This window comes from Cupressus sempervirens, chromosome 8, assembly GCF_028749045.1.
Source record: "Cupressus sempervirens isolate cs-2001-9-10 chromosome 8, ASM2874904v1, whole genome shotgun sequence".
Taxonomy (NCBI): domain Eukaryota; kingdom Viridiplantae; phylum Streptophyta; class Pinopsida; order Cupressales; family Cupressaceae; genus Cupressus; species Cupressus sempervirens.
Window position 1 is genome coordinate 562439981 of NC_143125.1, and position 25368 is coordinate 562465348.

Below are 25368 nucleotides of genomic sequence, written 5' to 3' on the forward strand. Positions count from 1 at the left end.
TAATCTAAGTATAGATTTACAAAGAGAGGTATATTTTTTAATTTTTTAATTTTACAAGGAGTATATTATTTGATTGGATTTCAAAGAATGGAGTTAAGAATTGTGTCAAAACAATGCATGATTAAATTGATTTCCTAATCAAACTTGAATTAAATTATATCAACCATATCCATTATTTTCTTTTCTTAACATAATTTTCATTTTGAACATATAAGGAAACCTGGAAATTTCATCAATTAAACCATCATCAAAACATCTTATTCTTGAGGTGCATCCATCTAATTTGAAATTATGATTAAATCACATGATAACCAAATATACTCAAACACCAATTTTATTGGCAAACCTGATTCAAAGGCTCAGCTAGGAAAGAATCAGGAAGAAAACTCGGCTTCGTTGCCATTTACAATAAGTTTAAAATAAAATTTACAATAGGATCTCAATCCCAAATTTCAACAATTTAATAGAATTTTCTCCATGATCCTCATCAAGGGATTTATAATTTTTTCTACAATACATTTCTAGAACAATGGAGGAAGCAAAATCTGATCAGGTGACCCAAAAGCATGACTAAGAACACTTCAAACACATACATGCTCATACAAGGTTTTCAGAAAAAGATCCACAATGAATCAATACTAGGGAAAGGTGGATTCTTCCAACTAGGAGAAGTCAAACGCAACAACAAATCAGATGCCTAATCGGGGCTGTTAACCAAGAACTTTCATTCTGTCATTTAAACATGCCATACTCATACCAGGTTTGTGCTGACGGGTAAGGGCCCATAAAACCCTACCCTTTCTCCCTCTTCTCATCCTGAAAAGAGACTCTACACTGGTTGGAGTCCAACTAAACAAACCTTTCACAAAATTGGTCACTTGTGCCCTCTCCAAGGGTGAGTAATACCAAAACACCCATGCAAAGAAAAACTCAAAAATTGTGAACATAAACATGAAAGGAAAACAACCAAAATAACATAGTTTTCAAATCTTCCCAACATACCCACAACCATACAAATAGTGAAACAAAAACAAGGTAACATGAACATGAAACAAAACATAAAAACTGAATAAGGGAGATGAGAATTTCCTACCTTCACAAAGAGATAATGGCAATGAACAAGTTTGAGTAGAGTATCCCTTTCCTTCCTTCAACCTTCAAGAATTCCTCTCTAAATGTAGAGATTGGGTAACAACCTCCACAAGTCCAAGAAGGGCCTCTAAATAAGCCTCTAACTCAACCACCCAAAAGGAGCAATAACTATTTCCACCCACTAGTAGTTCTAGAAACTCCTAACTCAACCTACACTATGGTTAAACCCTAAGTGGAGATGAGGTGAGGTAACACAAGATACCCATGGTCAATTTTCGCACAAAGACAAAAAAGAGACTTTTTGAGTGACCTCAAAAGTCAATAAAAGGGGCTTAGGGGTTGGAAAAGACCCCTAACCCATACCCATACCCTTGGGTAGAATAATTTCATTTTTTAAGCCTTAGGAAAAAGGTTTAGAGCCAAATAAAATCTATGAATAAAATAGCACCTTCTAACTACTCTAACATGCAAATAAGCACTAATCTAGATTAGGGATGACTAACCTCAATTAAGAATGTAATAGTAATCTGACAGTAACTTAAACCAACTTGGTCCAAAGGTTAAACAATTAACCCTTAACAACACATTGAAGTACATAAACATTTTACGAGTGTCAAGCGACACTGAAAGAACATAATTACGAACATTAACATTCATTGAACAAAGAAGATACATACATATATCTCACAATACAATACGTGAATTACGAACAACAAGGCTTCCAAAATTAGCACAAAGAGATCATTTATGTTCCTCTGTAGGGTTTCTCGGCTAAATATCTACACACTCATTGCACACATCATTAGTCCTGTAAAATCACATGTACATAAATGTATACGTATTCAAAAATTCACATTAATTAAAACATACATCAATAAGGGTTTCTTCATCCTACTTAATTCTTAATCATTTAAAATCTCTTAAATCAAAGTCTCAATCCTACATTTACTGATTTCATCAACATACATATACATGAAACATTAAATGACAATCATCAAATATATCTGAAAATAACATCACACAACATGAAATAATAAAGTATATTCTAAGCATCAGATAATGTCTCGACATCTTGAGTCATGAATATCAAAAAATAATAGTAATGCATCACTATGCTACGATGGGTCGGGGCGAGGCCTCACATCCTCCCCCACTAGGCATAAACTTCCTCCTGGAGTTCATCAAAAAGGTTTGGGTACTGAGATTGCATCTGCGTTGCATCTTCCCATGAAGTCGTGACCTCATCATAATAATCCCATTGGACCCTAACCTTGTCCAACTCTCGGCCTCGAAGTGCTAGGGTTCGTCGGGCAATAATGTGGATAGGCTCCAATGCTAGCTGTCCATCCAAATCCACCTGCAAAGCATCCCAATCTATAATATGAGACTCATCATAAATGTATCCTCTAAGTACTGAAATATAAAACACATTATGGATGTGTGACAGGCTAGGTGGCAAAGCTAAACGGCAAGCAACAGGTCCTATCCTCTCAAGGATCTCAAATGGCCCAACAAATCGAGGTGCCAACTTAGAGCCCTTTCTGAAACAAATCAGACTCTTGTGTGGTTGCACCCTCAGGAACACTCTATCACCAACCTAATACTCTCGATCTATCCTCTTCACATCTGCATACTTCTTCTGCCTATCTTGTGCCTCTCTCAGGCGCTGTCTAATCAGGGTCACCTGCAGCTCCATCTCCTTTACTAACTGGGGACCAATAGATACTCGATCCTCGATCCTATCCCAACTCAAGGGTGTCCTACACAGTCTCCCATATAAGGCCTCGTAAGGTGGCATACCTACGGAAGAATGATGCCCATTGTTATAGGCAATATCGACAAGGTGAAGGTATTCCTCCCATTTGACCTGATGATCCATCACGTACATAGGTAGCATGTCCTCCAAAACCTAATTCACTCGCTCAGTCTGGCCATCAGTCTGAGGATGGTATGTTGGACTAAAATTGAGCCTAGTGCCCAAAGTCGACTGCAACTCTCTCCAAAATGAAGAAGTGAACAAAGAGTCTCTATCAGAGATGATCTTACGGGGAACACCATGAAGTCTAACAATGTCCTGCAAGAACACCTGAGTTATGTCTCATGCTATGAATGTAGTACACATAGGTGAGAAATGGGCAACCTTGGTCAATGTGTCAACTATCACCAAAATGGCATCATGGCGACGAGATGACATAGGAAGACCAACAATAAAATCCATAGATATAGTGTCCCATTTCCACACTACAATCTCATGTGGTCGGAGAAGCCCGCTAGGATGACAGTGCTTCACCTTCACCCTCTGGCACTTGAGGCATCTTGCAACTATGCTAGCAATCTGCACTCTCATGCCTGGCCAATGATACAACTGCCTCGAATCTGCATGTAACTTCTTAACACCGGAGTGCACTGCATAAGGTGCTCTGTGAGCCTCAAGCATAATGAGCTCACGCAAACCCCCAATGGAAGGTACATACATACATACCCTATGCCGCAAAAGTCCATTGGACTCCAAGGAATACTCTGCAAACTTCCCTTCCAAGGGTCTCTGAGAATGTACTAACTGACTAACTTCTACATAAAGCTCATCAGCTGGTAAGTGCTGCAAGATCCGCTCTCTCAAGTCAGTGCAAGTAGTCACAGATGAAAGCTCATGGGGCCTTCTACTTAAGGCATCTGCAACCACATTCTCCTTTCCCTTGATGTAATGTACATCAAAATCATACTCACACAGGAACTCCATTAACCTTCTTTGCCTAGCATTAAGGTTCAGCTGAGAAAATATGTACTGCAAGCTCTGATGATCAGAATGAAGCTCAAATCTATGACCCAGAAGGAAATGTCGCCATCTCACTGAGGCATGGACCACTATCGCTAGTTCTAGGTCATGAGTAGGATAATTGAGTTCATGAGTCTTTAACTTCCTAGAATCAAAGGAAATAGGTCGTCCTTCCTACATAAGGACTGCTCCTAAACCATCTAAAGATGCATCGGTGCACACCACAAAATTTGCAACAGGATCTGGTACTGCAAGAATTGGTGCACTTGTGAGGGCTCTCTTGATCTCTTCAAAAGAACTACCACACTTCTCTATCCACTCGTACTTCTTCCCCTTTTTCTTAAGAGAAGTGATGGGGTGTGCCAATCTAGAGAATCTTGAAATGAAGCATCGATAATATCCTACTAGCCCCATAAAACTCCTCACTTCAGTAACACTAGTGGTTGCTGGCCAATCCATGATAGCCCTAATCTTTGATGGGTCTACTGAGACACCATCACCTGATATGACATGACCCAAATAATGTATCTCAAGTCTGAAGAATGCACACTTCGACAAGCTGCCAAACAATTGATTCTCTCTCAGCCTCTGCAATACCTGTCTCAAGTGCTCTTCATGCTCTCTCTCATCATAAGAATAAATCAAAATTTCATCAAGAAACACAACCAAAAACTTATCCAAAAAGGTACAGAATACTCCATTCATGAGGCTCATGAATACAGTTGGAGCATTCGTAAGGCCAAAAGGTACCACGGTGAACTCATAGTGGCCATACCTAATAGGAAAAGCTATTTTGGGGATATCACTATCCACAATCCTCAACTGATGATAACCCGACTTCAGATCAATATTTGAAAATACTCAAGCACCCTGTAACTGATCAAAGAAATCATCGATTTTGAGAAGAGGATATCGATTCTTGATGGTCACTTTGTTCAATTGTTGATAATCAATACACAACCTAAGTGATCCATCCTTCTTCTAGATGAAGATCACCGGTGCACCCCAAGGTGACACACTAGGTCGAATATGCCCCTTCTCTAAGAGTTCCTCCAACTGAGCCTTTAGCTCACTAAGCTCATGAGTAGTCATCCTGTATGGTGCTCTCAAAATTGGCTCAGCTCCTGGCACTAGGCCTATGTGAAAATCCACTGCTCGAGGTGGAGGCATACCAGGAAGCTCTGAAGGAAACACATCGGCAAACTCCTAAAGGAGTGGAAAATCATCAAGGGATGGCTCCCTTTCTGAATCTTCCTCTCAGTCACTAATAGTGATAGCAAACAACTGACAACCCTTTCACATGCACTGTCTAAGCTGCATAGTGAAAATCATACAAAGGGACACTGGCCTCTTCACTCTGAAGATCTCCCTAGAGATGCCATCATCATCCACATATTCCACCCTCTTTTTTTGACAATCCATCTTGGCACTGTGGGAATAAAGCCAATCCATGCCAAGAACGACATCATAAGAACCTAGAGGGGTAATGCGTAGATCAGTCCTAGTGGACATGTCTCCAATCTGCATCTGACAACTCCGCACCATGGAACTAACATACACTCTGGCTCTCGAGGCTAACTCTACTTCCCATTTAACATCCTATCTAACAGCCACTAGCTCGCAATGCTCCACCACAAATGGAGATATAAAAGAGTCAGTAGCCCCAGAATCAAATAAAACTGCAACCATATGGCCCTATATAATACCTGTAGCCTCGATAACTGTGGCCTGATGCTCAGCCTGACGATTGTCAACTGCTAATAAAACACTATGGGATCTACCCATGTCACCAACTGTCAGCTCTAAGAAAGCCCTACTCTGACCACTGGATGCCTATCCATACAGACACTTCCTAGCTATATGACCCATGCCACCACAAGTGTAGCATGGTCTGCAAGTATAAGATCGTGCACCTTGTGACCCAGATTGCTGTGGGCCTCTTGACCTGCTAGATCCACTGAATCCTCCCCTAGAAGACTACTGAGTCTTCACTAAATGTGATTGTGGGGCCTATACTTTTTGATCCTGCCTAGGACCCTGTGACTACCACTGCTTGGGCTTGGAGCCCTGATAACCCTGAGAAGGTTTTTGCTGCTACTGCTAGGTTTTGGCTACTAAGACTGCTGGCCCCTAGAGGACCCTGCTGTATAGTTTTGATTCCCTTTCCAAGGGGGTTTTTGTTGGGAGGAGTTTCAGTTCTGAGACTGATCCCGTGACTCCTACCTACCTCGAGTATCCTCAGCAACTAGTGCTATCTCCACTGCCTATCTAAAAGTGGTAGGGAAGGCCATCCTAACTGAGCCTTGAAGAGAGAAATTCAGACCCATGATAAAGTGATGCACCCATTGTTTCTCGTCCTTCATGTATTCCACACAAGGAAGGAGCTCGAGAAACCTACTCTCATACTGAGCCACTGTAAGGCCTCTTGATAAAGAGAATGAAAGTCCTCTATCTATTTCTGCTAGAAATGCACTGACAAGTACCTCTCCCAAAATATTTCTAGGAAAGATTCCCATGTGAGGGTGTCCATCCTCACTCCACCTATGATCTCCTCTTGATGCCACCAGTTGGAGGCATCCCCTCTCAACTGATGAACTGCTAGGCGTGCTTTTAGTTACTCCCATAAGGGCATAACCCAAAGCACCATTGTAGGCTCTGCAACCATGCCTTTGCTACTGAACCCTCAGTGGTACTGGTAAACAATGGTGGTCTAAGTCGAATCAATTCCCTGATGTCATCTCCTACATGTCTAGGAGGTCTGTCAAATGGGGGTCCTCTCTGGTGTATGGACTCTTCCTCGTGTTCACCCTAACCCTCTAACTGCCTCAGTGGGGGACTCCTAGTCCTCTCTCTGACTCTAGGCCCGCCTCCTCCAGGTCCCTTTGCTTCCACTATTCGAATCTACTGAACTGGCTGAACTATAGGTACTACTCTCTACTGAAATACACCGATCAAAGTCTGAAGTGCATCTATAATGTCCTGGTTTGGGTTCGATGGTGGTGGAGGTGGAGGTGGTCCATCCTCCTATCCTGCTCTACCACCGCTAGCCCTACGACCTCTACCTCGTACGCTAGGAGTAACAGGCGGCATCTACACAAATAAAAGCTTGAGTTAAATTTAGGAAGCACAATGGTTTAAGGTTCCTAGCATTGAAACACGAGCTCTGATACCAAAATGTCATGCCCAAACTATGAGCGCAAGAACACAATTTTTTTTAAAAATTAATAATTAAAATGCTCTCGTTAGAAATGATTGATTACAGTTTAAGTACAAGTTCTCTACCTTGTTAAATTAATACTCTCGTTATTAAGTTGATATTGACAAAAGCTATAATATGATATTAACTTATAATGATATGCGAAAATCACTTAAATAACAGTGTAAAAGAATATGAATTTAAAATTAATTGTAAAATCTAATCAAATAAATTCCCCATTTAAACTTATTAAAAATAGGCAATTAACCCTTCTATAATTTATTTAATTAGGATGAACTAAAATAATTAAAAACAAAACAGTACTATCTATACTAAGATTAAATTAACATTAATGTTAAAACTTACTAAAATTATATTAGAAATTTATTTTAATGCAAACTTTATAACATTTTAAAAAAAAAAATTTAAAAAAAAGAAAACTTTCATGGTAAATTACATTTAAATTTAACTAATTAAAAGTAATAACAAATTAAGCAATAACATAAAGTAACTATAAAACATAATATACTAACATTGTCAATAACTAAACCTTAAACAACTAAACAAAAATACTAACTCAATTACTAACTAAACTAATACTATTACAAAATGAACTAAATTGATATTAATCTTGATATTACACTAATCCCCCCCTAACCCTCTAACTTAAACCTAACAATAACCTATTACTAACCCTACACTCACCTCACATCCTACCCAAGCACTTCCCAAGGCCAAGGGTACAACACATTGTTCAAAGAAAACGTGTGTGCAAACCCCCCCAGGGGACGTGATGACTCAAAGCTTCCTCTCCACGCTGACCAGTAAGGATCAAATCCTCCTCTTAAACACAGCCTGCTGTCCTGGATAGAAAGAATTTCACAAGCCAAGGAAAATGTTGAACACAATGAAAAGAATTTACTACTTGGTTTGTCACTCTCGTGGTTCAAGCAGATAAGAAATCGCAGCATGCAAAACACAAAGGTAAGTGAGATAAATTTGGAAACCTGACACCAATATATACTTTGTCCCTCCTCCATTGACTAGCAAAAGTATAAAGAATAAGTTAGACATGACAGGCTCAAGGAAATACGCTAAGAATGAAGAAATGGGTGAGTGAGTCTTTATTACAATAAAGTTTTTTTGGTTGAGACAAGGTTATGAAGATATGTTTTCATATAAATTTATTTGTTTATTTTCTTTTGAAAGGAGATTTGTGTAAATATATTTATAAGGATAATAAAGATTCTCTTCAGATTCTCTATCTCAAGGGGAGAATTTAAATTGCTCCCCATACAAATACCAGAGAGTTTTTAATCTCTTGAAACACCTTTTTTTTAAATTATTCTAAGTATATATTTACAAAGAGAGGTATTTTTTTTATTTTTTTATTTTTACAAGGAGTATATTATTTGATTGGATTTGAAAGCATGGAGTTAAGAATTGTGTCACAACATTACATGATTAAATTGATTTCCTAATCAAACTTGAATTAAATTATATCAACCATATCCATTATTTTCTTTTCTTAACATAATTTTCATTTTGAACATATAAGGAAACCTAGAAATTTGATCAATTAAACCATCATAAAAACATCTTATTCTTGAGGTGCATCAATCTAATTTGAAATTACAATTAAATAACATGATAACCAAATATACTCAAACACCAATTTTATTGGCAAACCTGATTCAAAGGCTCAGCCGGGAAAGAATCAAGAAGAAAACCCGGCTTCGTTACCATTTACAATAAGTTTAAAATACAATTTACAATAGGATCTCAATCCCAAATTTTAAAAATTTAATAGAATTTTCTCCATGATCCTCATCAAGGTATTTATAATATTTTCTGCAATACATTTCTAGAACCATGGACGAAGCAAAATTTGATCAGGTGACCCAAAAGCATGACTAAGAACACTTCAAACACATACATGCTCATACAAGGTTTTCACAAAAAGATCCACAATGAATCAATACGAGGGAAAGGTGGATTCTTCCAACTAGGAGAAGTCAAGCACAACACCAAATCAGATGCCAAATTGGGGCTATTAACCAAGAACTTTCACTCTATCATTTAAACATGCCATACTCATACCAGGTGTGTGCTGATGGGTAAGGGCCCATAACACCCTACCCTTTCTCCCTCTTGTCATCTTGACAAGAGACTCTACACTGGTTGGAGTCCAACTAAATAGACCTTTCCCAAAATTGGTCACTTCTGCCCTCTCCAAGGGTGAGTAATACCAAAACACCCATGCAAACAAAAACTCAAAAATTGCAAACATAAACATGAAAGGAAAACAACCAAAATAACATAGTTTTCAAATCTTCCCTACATACCCACAACCATACAAATAGTAAAACAACAACAAGGTAACATGAACATGAAACAAAACATAAAAACTGAATAAGGGAGATGAGAATTTCCTACCTTCACAAAGAGGTAATGGCAATGAACAAGTTTGAGTAGAGTATCCCTTTCCTTCCTTCAACCTTCAAGAATTCCTCTCTAAATGTAGAGATTGGGTAACAACCTCCACAAGTCCAAGAAGGGCCTCTAAATAAGCCTCTAACTCAACCACCCAAAAAGAGCAATAACTATTTCCACCCACTAGCAATTCTAGAAACTCCTAACTCAACCTACTCTATGGTTAAACGCTAAGTGGAGATGAGGTGAGGTAACACAAGATACCCATGGTCAATTTTCGCACAAAGGCAAAAAGATACTTTTTGAGTGACCTCAAAAGTCAATAAAAGGGGCTTAGGGGTTGGAGAAGACCCCTAACCCATACCCATACCCTTTGGGTAGAATAATTTCATGTTTTAAGCCTTAGGAAAAAGGTTTAGAGCCAAACAAAATCTAGGAATAAAATAGCACCTTCTAACTACTCTAACATGCAAATAAGCACTAATCCGAATTAGAAATGACTAACCTCAATTAAGAACCTAATAGTAATCTGACACTAACTTAAACCAACTTGGTCCAAAGGTTAAACAATTAACCCTAAACATCACACCGAAGCACATAAACATTTTACGAGTGTCAAGCGACACTGAAAGAACATAATTACGAACATTAACATTCACTAAACAAAGAAGATACATACATATATCTCATAATACAATACGTGAATTATGAACAATAGGGCTTCAAAAATTAGCACAAAGAGATCAATTCTGTTCCTCCGTAGGGTTTCTCAGCTAAATATCTGCACACTCATTGCACACATCAGTAGTCCCGTAAAATCACATGTACATAAATGTATACATATTTAGAAATTCACATAAATTAAAACATACATCAATAAGGGTTTCTTCATCCTACTTAATTCTTAATCATTTAAAATCTCTTAAATCAAAGTCTCAATCCTACATTTACTAATTTCATCAACATACATATACATGAAACATTAAATGACAATCATCAAATATATGTGAAAATAACATCACACAACATGTAATAATAAAGTATGTTCTAAGCATCAGATAATGTCTCGACATCTCGAGTCATGAATATCAAACAATAATAGTAATGCATCACTATGCTATGATGGGTCGGGGCGAGGCCTCACAGACACATTTGTAATGTGTAATAGGTATGCAATAGAAGCATTGATCTCTTCACTTTTGAAAATAAATATTGTTGAGGTAAAAAGTCTTCAACTTGCTTTTGACTTTTTGGATGGATTGGGAAAACTTTATGAAGTTGATAGATGCACAAAGAAGGCTAGGTTGCAAAATTGGAAATCTATTCTTGAGAGTGCCAAAATGAAAGAATAATAATTCTATTAGGTCATATTTTCAAAGGGTCATTGAGATTGTTATAGCTACAAAAGCCCCTAGAGGAATTGTTGGATACAATTGATTAATTATGTATTGTCTTTGATATTATACAAATGTCATATCAATTGGTAGACAGTGCTTACTGAGCTCACTTGGTTATTGAAGATATGTTTCCTTTTCTATGGAGCATTCATAGGTTTAATCTAAATAGATGATAGTGTCTATTGAGCTCACTTGGGTGTCAAAGGAATTGGGGCAGAAAATAGTGTTAACCAAGCTGACTCAGTTAATGAAGAAAAAGTTGGATAGAGTTAGTATTCACCAAGTTCACTCACTTATCCAAAGATTTCTACAATTTTTTGTGTTAACTAAGCTTCTATTGATTAACATAAAGAATCATTCTAAAGTTAGCTTCTACTGAGCAGGGTTGGCTCTTGAAGGATTTGTCTTGTTTTCGCATATGATGCTTAATTACTTTATGTATTGATTCTTACCAATAATGATGGTGAATAACAGTTATTATAATTTGAATTTGGAATGACTTGACAATCGAGAAGGTATAAATAAAAGGTCAAGTTGAGATCTCTAGTGTGTGTGCAAGTCTGTTGATTGAGTTGAGAAGAAAAGAGAGGGAGAAAACTTGAAGGATAAGCAGGTATCCTTATGGAGTAGAAAAGTAATATTTGACTAGGAAGGATCAAGCCTAACAAGGAAAGAGATCTAGATTTAGCAAATCAATTGCATCACAAATAGGTCATTTCATTATTACTTTCTAACAATTGTAGTAGTGATCTAAAATCTCTTAATAGAGTTGGTTTAACAACCAATTATAAATCCTTTAACAAAGTGGCAATTCCATTGAATTGTTTTAAGACCTCTTACAAGGCCACTCCTAGTAGGGCGATTGAATCCTCTAATAGGGACACACCTAATAGTGTGTTTTGTAACTTTTAATAAGGTTGGCTCCTAATAAGGCTCACTTTAGAAAAGCCAAAAATAGTAACTATTTACATTGATGGTTTTTATCAAATTGGGTTTCCACATTAAATCCTAGTGTCTCATGTGTTCATGTTATTTCTCTTATGCTTGAAAATTAATTACTATTAATGTTTTAAGATATCCTGAAATTAATTTACACTCTACATTTACTGAGTTACAACATTTTCAATGTGTTTACTGAGTAATAGCAACAATCAATTTTCTCAATCTAAATTTTATTGTTTACATCTAAGGGATATGGGATTTATTTTAGTGGTAATTGATTCAACAACAACCCCCCCCCCCCCCCCCCCCTCTCTCAATTACTCCTATATTTCCAATAATTGGTATTAGAGATTTTGGTGCTAATAGGAAATATTTCAAGGACATCAGCTAAAGATCAAGATGTCTTACAAGAGAGAGATTCCAAAGCTAAATAAAGACAATTTTTCAGCATGGTAGGGACTCGTGAGACTTAATCTAGCCACCATTAGTGATTTAGGATACAAATACCTTGATGAAGAATACAAAACTCTACTGGTATATTATGTATTGGAGATCTTGCTAGGAATAGGAACCATAACATCATGATGATTGATATTGCATCTACTCTCAACTATGATGAATTTGATGAGATCAAAGACTATAAAACTACTTTTGATATGTAGAACAAGATAAAGGATATTTATGGTGGTGATGAAAACATAAGGAGAGCCAAATAAAAAAGCCTTAAAGGACAATTTGATCAAATGAGAATGAGAGAAGATGAAAATGTTGCCAAATATGTGGAAAGAATCAAAGCTAGTGTGAATGCAATCAAAGATTCTAGAGGAGAAATCAAGGATGAAACTATTGTAAGTAAAGTTCTCAAAACATTCCTTCCTATCTATGCAATTAGAGTATCTTCCATTCAAGAAAAGAGATGTGACCCAAATCACAAGTTAAGTTTGGATGCCTTGGTAGTAAGATTGACAGCTTTTGAACTAGACAATTTTGACAATTATGTTCCAGCTTCCAAAAATGTTGAGTCTACATTTGGAACTAAGCTTTCATGATCTTTATATGTGAATGATCTCATCACATAACCACTGAATCCATAACATAATGTCTAATAGTGTTAAAATAATACCACTAATCCACCAACATAAAACTAGTCCATCATAGTTTGATAATAATAGCAACATTATGTCCAGAAAATATGTGAATGAGGGTAGGCATTATATCCAACCCCCCTTGGGTTAGGCTTACTCCTAGAAGCCTGCAATCAAGTAGGGATATAACTCCCTCAATCTGGCTGCATCCTCCCATGTAGTTGAAGAATCATCAGTAGGGTCCCATTGGACCCTTACCTACTCAATGGTTCGACCCCTGAGGGTCAACTCCCGCTGCTCCAGAATACAAATCGGCTCCAAAGCCAGCTGCCCGTCCTCTACTTGCAATGCATTCCAATCAAGAACATGTACAATATCAAGAATATACTACCAAAGCACTAAAACATGGAAAACATCATGAATGTGAGCTAGGCTAGGTGGTAGAGCAAGGCGGTAAGCAACCGGGCCAATCCTCGCTAGAATCTCGAATGGTCCCACAAAGCAAGGTGCTAGCTTAGAACCCTTTCCATATCAGATCAGAATCTTTCACGGTCGCACTCTCAAGAAAACCTTATCTCCCATAGCAAACTACTTAATAGTCCTATGAGCATCAACATACTTCTTCTGCCTATCTTATGCCATAGTCAAGTGCTCACAGATACACACTATCTATTGCTCCATATCACGAAGCATCTTAGGACCCAACAGGATGCGATCCTCAAGACTGTCCCAACTCAATGGTGTATGACAAGGACATCCATATAATGTCTGAAATGGTGCCATGCCAATAGAACTATGATACTCGTTGTTGTAAGAAAACTCCACCAGGTAGAGATAGTCCTCCCAATGTGTCTGCCTATCCATCACGTACATCCGTAACATGTCCTCAAAGACCTGATTCACCCTCTCTGTCTAACCATTAGTCTCTGGATGATATGTTGAATTGAAGTTTAATTGCACTCCAAGCTCATGCTACAGTGATGTCTAGAATGTAGATGTGAATACAGGATCCCTGTCCGAAATGATCTTTCTAGGAATACCATGTAATCTCACAATGTCACACATAAAGACATTAGCTACAAAAGCTACTGTGTAGGAAGACCTAATCAATGAAAAATGCGCCACCTAAGTCAACCGATCAACGGTGACCATGATAGCATCATGACGATGTAAAATTATAGGTAGTCCTACTATGAAATCCATGGAGATGATATCCCATTTCCAAGAAGGAATGAGATTTGGCTGCAAAAGTCCAGTCGGGTGCTGATGTTCTGCCTTAAATCTTTGACACTCAAGGCACCTAGCCACAAAATCAGCAATATCTCACTTCATCCTAGACCAAAAGAACAAATGTCTCAAATCAGCATGCATCTTCTTGACACCTGGATGTGCTGAGTAAGGTGTATGATGGGCATCTGCCACTATCAAGGTGTGAAGCTCATCCAAAAATGGCACATAAATCCTCCCCAGATGTTTTAAAAGACCATCTGATTCTCGATTGTAACTTGCAAACTTACCTTCCAAAGATCTCCCTGAATCTATCTCTCTGCACACTTCCTGATACAAGGAATCTATAGGAAGTGCCTAAAGAATCCGACTCCTCAAATCCACACTAAGGGTCATCGATGACACCACATGTCTCCTGCGACTCAAAGCATCCGCCAATACATTCTCCTTACCCTGAATGTACTTAACCTCAAAATCATACTTGCGTAGAAACTCCATCCATTGCTTCTAGCGAGCATTCAAATTAGGCTGAGTAAAAATGTACTGAAGACTATGATGATTGCTGTGTAGCTCAAATCTATGCCCCAACAAGAAATGTCTCCATCTAGTCAAAGCATGAATTACTGCTGCTAACTCAAAATCATGCATAGGATAATTTAACTCATGATCCTTGAGCTTGCGTGATTCATACGCAATCACCCATCCATTCTGCATCAACATTGCCCCAATCCCTTCAAGAGAAGCATCTGTACACACCATAAAATCACCTTCTAGATCAGGTATGGCTAGAATCGGTGCACTGGTCAAAAGCTCCTTGAGCTTCTGAAAAGCTTCCTCACATTTCTCTGTCCACACAAACTTATTTCCTTTCCTCTAAAGAGAAGTGATAGGATGTGCTATCCTAGAGAAGTTCTAGACAAATCTGTGATAGTAACCAGCTAAACACATGAAACTATGGATCTTTGACACATTAGTCGGTGTTGGCCAATCTATTATCACCTAAATCTTTGCAGGATCCACTAAAATACCATCACTTGAAATAACATGCCCTAAATACTGAATCTCTTATTTGAAGAATTCACACTTAGCTGCATTGGCATAAAGCTGATTGTCTCTCAAACATTGCAATACCAAACACAGGTGTTCCTCATGCTCCTTCTGAGTCTTAGAATATATCAATATGTCATCAAGAAACATGAGTACAAACCTGTCTAGATAAGATTGAAACACACCATTCATCAAACTCATGAACACCAATGGAGCATTAGTCAACCCAAAAGGTACCACTATGAAATCATAATGCCCATAGCGAGTTTGAAAAGCGGTCTAGGTAATATCTGCTTTCTTAATGCGAAGCTGGTGGTATCCTGACTTAAGCTCAATCTTGGAGAGTATTGTAGCTCCCTTGATTTGATTGAATAAGTCATCAATCCTAGGCAGAGGATACCTATTCTTAATAGTCACCTTATTCAACTGTCTGTAGTCTATACAAAGGCTCAAAGAATCGTCTTTCTTCTTCAATAAGAGCACTGGAGCTCCCCATGGTGATACACTAGGTTGAATGCTCCCTTTGGCCAGAAGTTCCTCTAGATGAAGACGTAGCTCAACCAATTCCTATGTATTCATGCGATAAGGAGCTTTAGAGATAGGCTCCGCTCCAGGAATTAGGTCAATACTAAAGTCAATATCCCTCTTTGGAGGCATGCCTGGAACCTCACTCGGAAAGACATTTGCGTACTCCTATAAAATTGGGTGATCTAAAGTCTTCCTCATGGGATCTTCCTCATCAAGATCATTTACCATAACAGCAAATATCTGACATCCCTTACTGAAACTCCGCTTCAATTGCATAGCAGAAATCATCCGCAGAGATATAGGACTTGGTATCCCAACTATCTGCACATCATTCCATTGGTCATCTTGGCACAAAATAATCTTCTTCCTGCAATATATACTAGCTCTATGAGATCCAAGCCACTCCATGCCTAAAACCACATCATAGGAACCAAGGGGTATGACTCGAAGATCCACTATAGTATCAAAGCTTCCTAAGCTAAGCCCACACTTATGAACTACAGAGTTTGTGGAGACCTTAAAACCCGAGGCTAGTTCCACTTGCCAACCATGATCTTACTTCACCGCATCCAGCTTACACTTAGAAACTATAGATGGTGAAATAAATGAATATGTAGCTCCTAAATCAAACAATACTGAAAGAAATATACCTCTAATAGCACCTGTGGTCTCAACCACTGTTCCCTGATGATCTGCTTGACACTGATCAACTGCTGCAAAAACTCTATGAGCTCTACCTGCATCACCAACTGTAGGCTCTAAAATGGTAGGTCTAGGTCCTAAAAACTGAGGTGCTCACTGAGGACACTGAGCTGCATAATGCCCAATCTGACCACATGAAAAACATTTCGTATTTTTGCCAGAACCTCTACCCATAGGTGGTACATTTGATTGCTAACGATTATTCTTGCTAACAAAAGACTGGCTACTCTGAGCTAGCTGATTGGACTGATTCTATTTATTGTGTTGAGCATTGTAGTTGTTCTTGGTGTTAGAATCTTTGCCATCACCTTGATCTTGAGAATTTGATCCTTTCTATTTTTGTGTCTGCTAAGACTGCTATTGATACCGTTTCCCCTTAGAGAAAGAAAACTTCTTGTTACCACCTAAATTGTAGTTGCCTTTAGATCCTGATGCTACTGACACTCCTACAAAACCACCCTGACAAAGGTTGACACTTTTCTCAACAAAGATAGCTCGATGTGCCACATCCTTGAGGGTTTTTGGCTCAAATACCTTAACTCCCCCAATTATATGGTTATTCAAACCCCTAATAAAATGTTATGTCAACTGAGCTAAATTTTCACTAAACCCTGAAAAAGATATGAGCTCATAAAACTTATGCTCATACTCGGTCACTGAAAAGGTATACTGTCTAAGATTATGAAATTCATCAGCCCTTTGCTATTTCCATTCCTCTGGTAGGAATCGTTCATAGAAACTCTCTAGGAATAGTTCAGATGTAACACTGCTCATATCAATTCCCAGCTTCTCCTCCTCAATTGTCCACCAAGTGGCCCCAAAATTCTCTAAATTAGTGATTGCAAATCTAGCCTTAACATTGTTGTCAAACTCCTACATGGAAAAAATCCTATCGAGAGAAATAAGCCATTGCTCGGCCACATAACCAGAACCTTGCCCATTGAAAGGCTTAACCTTGGATCTTGAAAGATCCTTCATCTAAGTGGACACAATGGACCTTCGACAATCCTTCAGAGGACTTCTAGATCTAGGTCTATGCTCTTGTTCAGTCTGATGCACTTTGGGGTGTTCTTGAATAGGAGGTAGACATTCTAGAATAGTTTACATCATCTATCTCAAACCAAATTCTTCAGACTCAGCTTGGTCCTCTCTACGGCTCTCTTCTTGCTACCTACTAGAGTTCTCCTCCTTGCTCTCTACATGAGCCGATCCCTCATGGGAAGTCTCATGGACACTGACAGCTCTGCCATGACCATGGCCTCTACCATGGCCTCTAATAGAAGACCTAGTGCCCAATACCATCCTACAATAGTGTAAGGTACAATTACAATCACATGTTGCAATAGACTAAGTTCAGTTTTATGTTTAGGTTTAAGTAAAATTTCCAATTTTGAAACTAAGTGTAGAAGTATGAAAAATATTCAAGTATCAGTTCAGGTTTTATTTCAGTTCACCTAGTTTCAAGTTCGAAAAGATACACTTAATAGTTCAAAGTTCCAATTGTTCCAAAATACCTAGAGCTCCCAATGTAGAAACTTGGTCTCTGATACCAAATGCAATGCCCCGCCAAGGCATCCAGAGATTTAACCTAGAATTTCACTAAGTATGGTAGCATTTTTTTTTTTAAACATGAAATTAAATACCACATATAACTTATGCACAATAATGGAAGCAATAGTAATGTCCATCTGAATTTAAACATAACATCCACATCAGATTACTGTGAGGCCTCACCCAATCCATTGTAGTATAGACGACATAATTGCATTGTGGCACTTTTAATTTGATGTTTTGATATAGTTTTGTGACTATAGGGTTATGTCATTCTAATATCAACATTTTGATGATTCACACTTATTAGAACTTAATTGTCATACTTAATTATTTCATTTCATATTCTAAGCTATTTCAATTGCTTTAATGGAAAGTGAATTACATAAATACTTGAATGTCAAATTGTAATGTTCAAATAAAAATTAGCACCAAAGGATAGATTTAGATATGCAAATGAACCCAACTCACATGCCTTGTAACTTAATAGTCATGAATTTAATATTTCATCACTATGATAGAGAATAGATTATGAGGTTGTTCAAAATGTTAATCTAATCATGTTACATAAGAACCTATTATTTTGTATAAAATTATTGAACACATAAGGATACAATTTTATGATCTGATACTATTAGATTTTAATGCGAAATGTTAATTTGATTATGGTGATTTATAATTTGTAGATAAACGTTAATTCAATTATGATGCTTTATAAGATGAGGATTATGATATGTAGATAAATGTAATGTGATAATGAGGACAGCAAGACATATGGTTACATTCAAAAATTCATTTTATATTATGATGACATAATTATGGAAACATTCTAACAGTCTGAGGAATTAACCCTAGAAACTCACACACAAACCCCTCGTAATGTAATGAAGGGATATTGCTAGGAATGACATCATTTTTAACTTGATTGAAAAGATATTAGTAAACAAGTCTGCATATTAGTGATTTCCATTTAAATACATATACTAGGATCTATTTATTTTCTTAAATGATTTAATAGAATGACCTTAGTGTTCATGGTTATGATAGACAAGTATTGTGATAGTCTATAGAATGGTAATTTAATTATGATAAGAAAGATAAATGTTGATACACATATTTTGATATTGAAATGTTTGAATAGTTTATGGAAATAATTAGATGGAAGTTAACTGAATAAGTTAGTGTGGATTAAATGATATTGGATTATTTTGCACTTATCTACATGTATTTTTATATTATTTCATTGGACTACTGACATTGAGCTAAGTGTACAAGAAAGTGGAACCATGTAAATTCTTGGGGAAACAAGTTCCAAACCTTGTGAACATAGTTTAACCAAGGAGAATCTTTGGAAGATTCAAAAGCCTCATTGTGAAAGTATTTTTCTTCATAATTGTATGGTTTCTTTCTTGTGAGTATGTTTAATCATCTATTAGATGCATTAAACGCATGCCAAGGAAAATGTAATGTATTTTTATGTGTGTCACTTGACACCTGTATAGTCTATGTGTTGATGACATGTCACCTATAGTGTTGATCTCAAGGTTACTCAATCTTGATCCTCTTCCTTCTTTTCAAATTAATTCTTGAGTACACCCATTTGGGAGAGAGTGTTTGGATGGGTCACATCATATTACAATTCGAATTCAAACTTGACAAGGAGTTTAGGGGGTCTAAATGGGAACCTAAGGTGCTATTTTATTGTTAAAAAGCCACCCTAATGGTAGTATAGTAGGTTAGGGGCCTAAATTTAAGTATTTTAATGTTTTCCTAGCTTTGGGAACCCCTTAAACAAAGCCAACTTGAACCAATTAGAAATTTGAGTTTTTCTATGATAGAAATCTCTCAACCCAAATTGGTCAACCTTCTTATTTTGGAGGAGCAACAATGTAAGATAGGGAGGCTTGATGTTTCTTACTAAAAAGGGTTAGTGGAGAGTCTTTTAAGGGAGAAGTGACAAGTTAGTGGGTTGTTCACCCACTCTCTAATTTGAGAGACAACTAAGTTTTGGAGGGAGATTAAGGGGGCTCTACTACAACTATCCTTACCCTAGCTTGGACCAAGGTTGGTGGCTCAAACATGTACTTTTGTTCTTTTCTTAGTATGGATAAGAAAGTCTGAAAAGTGTGAAGATTTATCTATGGATTATGCATTTTATTGTGAATCTAGTGTTATGATCTTTGTCATTGTGTTGTGGAGATGTGAATGTGTTTTGTGCGTTTGGAGATCCTTTCTTGGTTTTGTTTTGTTGTTCTTCATTTGTTTTTGTTGTTGTTTCTTGTTTGAATGTGACTATGGGTGTGAAGGCTTCACTCACCCTTGGGAGGGCAGAGAAGCCTTGGGTGAAGGGCACAAGTTGGGCTTGACATTGCAGGTGAGAAAAGGACTTTTTTTTTTTTTACCTCATGATGAGGTTTGTTATTATCATGGAGCATGGGCTCCATCATGGCCATGAATCTTGTTATTTGGGAGGTATAAGGAGGTTTGGCGGATGAGGAGAAGATGGTTGTTTTTGAAGGCCTTGAGAGGCAATGTAGTGGCAATATGTTGTTTATGTTGTGGTGGCCTTGAGAGGCAAAATGCATTGGCAATATGATATTTATGTTGTTAGAAATTCTCCTCCTTGAAGACCCCACCTTCACCCAATGTTTTATGATTCCAATGGTGAATCATTGTGCAAGCCATGGAAGGGTGTTGATTTTTGTTTGTGTTTTGTATTCATGCAAAATTTTGTAATGTATGTGTGTAACCTTTTTAGTTCTTGTTTCCCCTGCTCGGTGGGTGGCTTCAAAGAAGCCTAGGTTGGGAGGTGAGCCTCCATGGTTCCTATTTTTGTGTGTTATGTGCAGGTCTTGTGAGGATGCATGCCATGAAGTATTAGGGTTTCACCCTTGTTAAGGTGGAGAAGATCCAAATGTGTAAAGAAGGCTCATTGTATATGTATCTCAATGTCCATGTTTTCTTTTCAATGTTCATGTTTCTCATTGATCATGATTTTGGGAAATCTCTTGTAATGCCACATTGTAATGAAAGGAGAATGTGTCATTGATACCCTATGAATATGTAGAGGGAAGAATTTGAGAATGTTTTCCATGTGTGTCTCTTTGTTAAGAAATGACCATTTGAAGTTTATGAGTAATGGAAGAGTTAATATAAAATGTAGAGTGTAATGTTATCCTTGTTATGATTTGAGAATTTTGGAAGAAAGGTTGAAAAATTGTATGCTTATATTTCACTTGTAATGAAGTTCTCTATGATAAATTTTGTGTGTTGTGAAGGTTTCTTATCTTGGATATGTTGTAGATATATACCTTATATGTGACATGTAGAATAATATTGTGAATATAGTTGGTAAGGTTTAAAATGCAAATGTTGCATGGAGAAGATGTTTGGTTGAGAATTTTATAACTTGGAAGTAAATCATCTTGCTTCATAATTTATTAGATATGTTTAATCATTTATGCATTAAAATTTCTTAGAAGGTTAAATAAAGTTGCTACGTAAACAAAACTATCCTATTCAATTATGTCCTCTTAGAATTTATATGATAATACTAATCAAATCAAAGAAAAAAGGAGATAGCTGAGAAAAGTATATACTTAGATCAATTTTGGGTTAGCCTTGCTGTAGGAGTGTATTTCTCCTCTTTGGAAATTGTATGGGGAGAAAATTAATTCCTCCCTATGAATACAGACCATTAAAATAATAAAAGGAATATTCTTAGACTACCCTAGAAAATATAAAAAAGGAAAATATATTAGACCCACTAACAAGGGCTATGTTCTTTATTCCAAGAAAATAAATATATAAAACAAAGAAAAAAAACAATTTCTGAATTGTCATGTCATAACTCACATGATGCTTGCCTTATACCGCCTGAAGTGTACATTCAACAGGTCAAAAGAAAAATTAAAGAGAAAAAAAAAAATTTAGAAGACATCCCAAGGCCGACCACCTTGGGAGTCCATGCTATGTGCTATATCCTCTCACGTGGGGAGGTTGGGCGCCAAAGTCCACAGTAGAGAAAGTTTAACAAAAGAAAACTTTTCTTTTATTAAATAGGAATGTCAACTTAACCTATATGTCTACATTGCCTAGGGGGAAGATAGATCAACAAATCATTAAGTGGTCACGTGAACCTAGAAGCTAGGCCATGTTGGAAGTGGGGAAACATTGATTGAATAACCCATAAAGGGCTAGGCACTAGCTTTAGAAGGAGGCGGTTAGTTCTCGATTAGGAATATTAGCTAGTATTTAGGGAATGGGGAATGTAGAAAGGTAGGGTTAGAGGGTAGACTATGTTCTTTTAGTTTATTTATTTTGTTTTGTTTGGTTGTGGTGTTGGCAAGAAAAACTATGGGATAAATGTAGGATTAGGTAAATAAGTAAACATAATTAATTGTGATAGAGAATAAGGGATAAGTAGATTGGATTTAGGGTAAAATTATGGGGTGTAAATTAAAGTAAATAGTTTTCTTAAATTTAATAAATTTTTGACCTTTGTTAGTTGTTGAAAAATTAGAAATTATTGACTAGTTATATATTAGTGGGTAGAATAAATAAATAAAGGAAGTATTAAATAAAATAAAAGAAATTAAAAGATCAATACTTAAATTTATAACCAATCGGATTAAAAGAAAAAAGAAGTAATAGCAAATAAATAATGTATAAGACTTAGTAGAATGATTTCCTAGAGTATGAAATTGCAAGAAGATTATATGATACGTGACCATGGGGTGTATATATAATCTTATGCACATAATGGTTATGATTGAATGAAGTATCTTATAAAAAGTAACTAAATAAATAAATACATTAAAAAAAAAAATTTTAAAAAAATTTGGGTTTTAGCTAGTATAATTTAGGGCATGACAATTACATTCTTTAAGATCCCTTAACTTTGGATTACATCCAAGTCAACTAACATTAATGAATCCATCTAGTACAACATCCACATGAAATAATAATGATAAGTCCAATGTTTATACATTACATTTCAAATGCTCAATCATCCATTGTACATGTCATAGGGTATGGCAAGCTCAAAAGAATATACATACATAGAATAAGGTACATCATCCTATTCTAATCCATGATACATCAAAGTAAAGATAATCACATGATACACATGATACATTATCATAGAAGACATATACATCCATCATAAAGATCAAACATAATAAACTCAGTGCACGACTCCTCCCAACCGTTAATAGCATCATTAGACCATTGTGGATCCTAGCCATCCCTCCGTACGTAACATTCCAATTCACCAAAGAGATCATCGGTATTAACATAGTAGGAATGTCACTCCTAACATATACAACATCATATGTAGAAAGTAATCTAAAAAAAGATAACATCATCTAACATATGCTAATCATCAATGAAAGGATACATATCCACCATCATGAAGGACACATCAGCTACAATGTCTTAATGAATCTCAAATGATAAGAGTGGAAAATACACTACCACCTGACCACGTGGTACCTAAGTGGTCCACTCCCATCGTGCTAAGGAGATAATCTCAAGTCCCAAATAGGCTAACAAAATCACATAGCACAAATCTCTATAAGTTCAGGAATCCTAAAAGTATACTAACTCATAGGGGTCCAAACACAACATCGACATCTAATTCCAGAGGCACACAATGACATGTAGGAACCTACTATGCAAGCGGGAAAGTGTCATCGCATTTATCATGTACAAGTTACCCTGGTAGTTAGCTAAACTCCATGGGTCCATACTGATCTCATGTGGCCACTAGTATCCTCTCTTACTAATGAGGCATACTATGGAATGCAAGGTCGCAACCATGCATTCTCACTACTCCCATCCTAGCCTGTAGAAGCTCTCAAGGCATGGGCGAGAACAAAACACTTATCTTTTTATGTTCATTTAGTTAGTATTAGGTGTGAATATTATCACTTATTAATCCAACTTACAATGAGTTACCTTGGTAGCCTCTTAGGGCCCCGACCCCCATTGCAAGCCACTTCCCATCACTACATGTAGATATCCTACCCTAAGCTCATGGAATCATAAATCTCAAAATCACAAAAGATAATCCATAATAAAATCATCAAATATGCATAAAAGCATCAAATCTCCATGAGCACACATCCATAGAAAATCATGAACACAACAGCTCTCTATTGGCAACTAAAGTATCACTGATAATCAAAGTATCCAATGGTTCTCAATAACCAAAATATATCTCAATCATATTGATCGAAGACTCCAAAAATGGTTGAGTCAAACATGTCACAACATTAAATCATCAAGAATAAATCCACATTTCAGTCCCATCATGGCAACAGAAAATAACCAAGGATAACTGATTGATGACCAAAAATAATGGTTAAGTCAAGTGTCTCCTACATAAGAATCTCAACTATAACAATCAGTAATCACATCCAATACATAGAGCATTCCATCACATAACCATGGTTGGGTTTATAAAGATCGAGATTAAAACATCATCATTACATCACAATCACATAACTCCCAAGCCTCTGGTAGATGTCCTATAACTGGTCAACACTAGTCAACCCCAAACTCAAAACAATAGCATAAAAAAAAATACACAATGCAAACACATGTTTTTGTTTTGCAAAGTTTACAACTTAAATTTAAATGCAAAAGTCTCGATTTACGTTTCCAAGTTTAGAGAAAGAATTGGAGGAATATTTATATGTTTTGAATGAATACGAATATTCTTTAAAATCCATTCTTCAATTATAATTATAATTCAAAACGTCCCCCCACCAAACTAACAATCAAATTTCATATACTTAATAAAAAAATTAATTTAAACCATGAACCTTTGATATAAATCATTTATCAATTATATAATTATAAAACAAATTTTTAATACTCATATTTACATATTATATACATACTTATATATATATATATATATATATATATATATATATATATATATATATATATATATATATATATATTAATACATATATGAATATATAAATTATTTTAACATTAAACAAAATCGAATTAACAAGTTCAATTAATACCAAAATATTTAATAACAATTAAAATCGACTTCATACATATGGAAAATGTTTTAAAACATATATATATATATATATATATATATATATATAACATAACCACCGGTACGTAGGACCCTGCGGTCGCAGGCCCTGCGACATCAGTGGTACTGTGTACCACTGCCATCGCAATACCTGTGATGGCGGTACACTGCGACTGCAGTGGTGGCGCGGGTCTCGTCCCCCCCTCGACTTAATGTATAATATGTTTATAATTTTTTTTTTAAATCGCTTACGTGATTCCCATTTGCGATTTGGTTTAAAACTTTTCTTAAAATGTTTTCACCCATAGGTATGTTATCCGATTTGTTAACAA